Source organism: Manihot esculenta, chromosome 10 (genome assembly GCF_001659605.2).
Source record: "Manihot esculenta cultivar AM560-2 chromosome 10, M.esculenta_v8, whole genome shotgun sequence".
In the NCBI taxonomy this organism is placed as follows: domain Eukaryota; kingdom Viridiplantae; phylum Streptophyta; class Magnoliopsida; order Malpighiales; family Euphorbiaceae; genus Manihot; species Manihot esculenta.
The window spans coordinates 19951732-19954542 of NC_035170.2; the positions used below are offsets into that span (position 1 = coordinate 19951732).

Sequence of the window (2811 nt, forward strand, 5' to 3'; positions counted from 1 at the left end):
GAAGGATTAGAGATTTCAAATTGGATAGATGACCCATTGTAGAGGGATGGGACTAGTGATTAAATTGTTACTCATGTTTAGATATTGAAGGCTACTCATGTTTCCAATTTCAGGGAGGATGGCGCCATAAATATAATTGGCGGATAGGTCAAGTACCCTTAGACTTGTAAGAGATCCAAGTTGAGGTGGGATTTTGTGAAGAATCTCATGGTCTTTGAGATCAAGAAGAGTAAGGTTTGGGAAGCAAGAAAAGTTCAATTTCGGAAACTTAAGTGATATTCTCATGTGAGGGTGGATAAATTTCAGTGACACTTCCATCAATATTGCAGGTAATACCAGGCCAATCGCAATAACTTCTAGAATTTATAATAATTTCACAAGATCTATTAGACCACTTACGATATAAAGAGGAGACATTGGTGCAGGATGTCCACCACTCACTATCAAGTAGAGCCTTGGCTTCCAGTTGTAGAGGTGAGGGTTGGGACTCCACCTCTGCAAGGATTGTGGAGCCATTACAGGCCATATAGAAGAAAATTATGGTAGCCCATATTGTTAAGTTGGTGGAAGAGACAATAATGTAGAAAGCCATTTTGGAAAAGTGCAAGATGAGAATGCGTGGGCTCGGCCATAGATAGGATGATGTATACTTTTACTTAATTTACAAGTAGTTTTCTAAAATTGCAAAGGACTAAATCACTGGCTTTTTAAAATAGAAGACTACTGTTTAAGTTTAAATTATAGTTTAATAAGAAATATTATTTAATTTGACAATTATATTTCAACTAAAATTTTAGAGATAAGATTGAAACTTGGAAAGTGCAGTTGACTGACTTTAGATATTGCCTTGTCTTATACGTGCTTCAAATAAGAAAATATATTTATAATATTTTCTATCTGAAAGATCATAATCATCTAAGCCCAATAAATACGTTGGGACTTGGCTAGCATATTACCTGGTCTTCCAAAATAGAGTTTTATTCATTTCAATTAGCTCTATTCCTTTATTTGTAATAAAAAAAATTATAATAATTAAATTCCATTAATTTATTTTTAAAATTTTTATTTTGAAAAAAATGAAAATTTATGTAAAATTTATTTAAATTCTTTTATAAAATTAAATGGCTACAATTATAGAAGTTGTTTGTAAAATTAAATAGGCATAAAATAATTTGTAAATGGACTTATAACTCTTATGTAAAAGTAAATTAACATATGAATTTATAAACGGAAATTTAATCGCCGGAACGGAAATTTAATCGCCGTAACATAAAAGGATACAAATACATTCACAAATAGATGCGTAAACCGTTTGTAAAATTAAATAGAGACTATATTTGTAAACCGAATTATAATCCATTTATAAAATTAAAAAAACACATACAGATTTACAAACGAATATATAATCTATTTATAAAATTAAATGATCTATTTATAAAATTAAATGGCTATTAACAAATTTACAAATAGATATATAAGCCTTTTGTAAAATTAATTGAATAAAAATATATTCACAATAAAATATAAAATATTAAAAAATATTTTTATTATGTCCGTTTGTAAAACCGTAACATTTATAAAAGCAATATATCCACAAGTGCCAGCAATTATAGTTTGATGGGATGAATCAAGATAAAGAAATCTTGCTGTTCCAAAATCAGATACAATAGCCTCCCAATCTGAGTTTAATAAAATGTTGTTGCTTGAAATGTCTCGATGAACAATTGGTGGACTACAATCATGAAGCATGTATGATAAAGCATGTGCAATTCCTTTTACAATGTTCACCTTTCCTCCAACCTAATTTCACTGCTTCATCTTCATTTCTTAGGACACAAAATAAACTTCCCTTTTCCATGTACTCATAAATCAAGAACATTGCTTTTTTATGTAAGCAGTAGCCGTAAAGCTTCACAATATTCTTATGATGGATTTCTGTTAACAGTTTCACCTCATTCTTGAAACATTTGTCAAAACTTGGCTCCTCTGCTTCCCTTTTGTGGAGTTTCTTCAATGCAATTACTCTACCACTTGGAAGTTATGCCTTATAAACACTACCATAGCCACCAGTTCCAACGCAGTATCTAATGTCAAAATCCTCTGTTGCTTCAATGACATTTTCAAAGACAACCCTTCCATCATAGTTCCACACTGAGAATATGTCTTATGCCAACAATAGAGAAGTAATGATCCAGGAGTCAAGAATACAAGAAACAAGGTAATGAGAAATATCTTCAAAAGTGTGTCCACTTTTTCGCTTTTCTATGGGTGATAGGAAGCCACCATCATTTATTTCTTCTATGTGTAAACCCTTGTTGCCAACAAAACTATGAGAGGAGAACCTTCTCAAATTGCATGGAATTCGACCAGTGAGATTGTTAAACGAAAAAATTAATGTCATAGATGGAAAAGCTATCAGGAATATCAAGAACGGTGCCAGTAAGATTATTAGAGCTTAGATCTAAATACATTAAGTTCTGTAAGTGCACCATTTGAGGAGGTAACTGTAACGACCCAGAAACCGAATCGCTACCAACGCTAGGGTTCAGATCGACTTAAGGTCGCCGAAGCTCGTAGCAAGCCTACTATACATCCTGTTGATAAGCGGTTGTCGAAACCGTAAAAAATAAACCTATTAGACAATCAACAATAAACTTGTAGATAGTGGCAATAGGGTCGAACCACAGGGAATTGACACCAAATATTTTCCTAATAATGACTAGGTAAATAGCAAGTAAATAAAAGAGGGGGGTTTTGATTTGATGATTAAAATTAAATAGCAAAAGAAAGCAATAATTTAAAGTTTGAGTA

The 2811-nt window shown here is 32.0% G+C and overlaps 1 pseudogene; it reads right to left on the reverse strand.

Moving 5' to 3' along the window:
- Positions 1-363: 363 nt before the first annotated feature.
- Positions 364-2401, reverse strand: LOC110624218 (annotated as a pseudogene).
- Between the last annotated feature and the right edge of the window lie 410 nt (positions 2402-2811).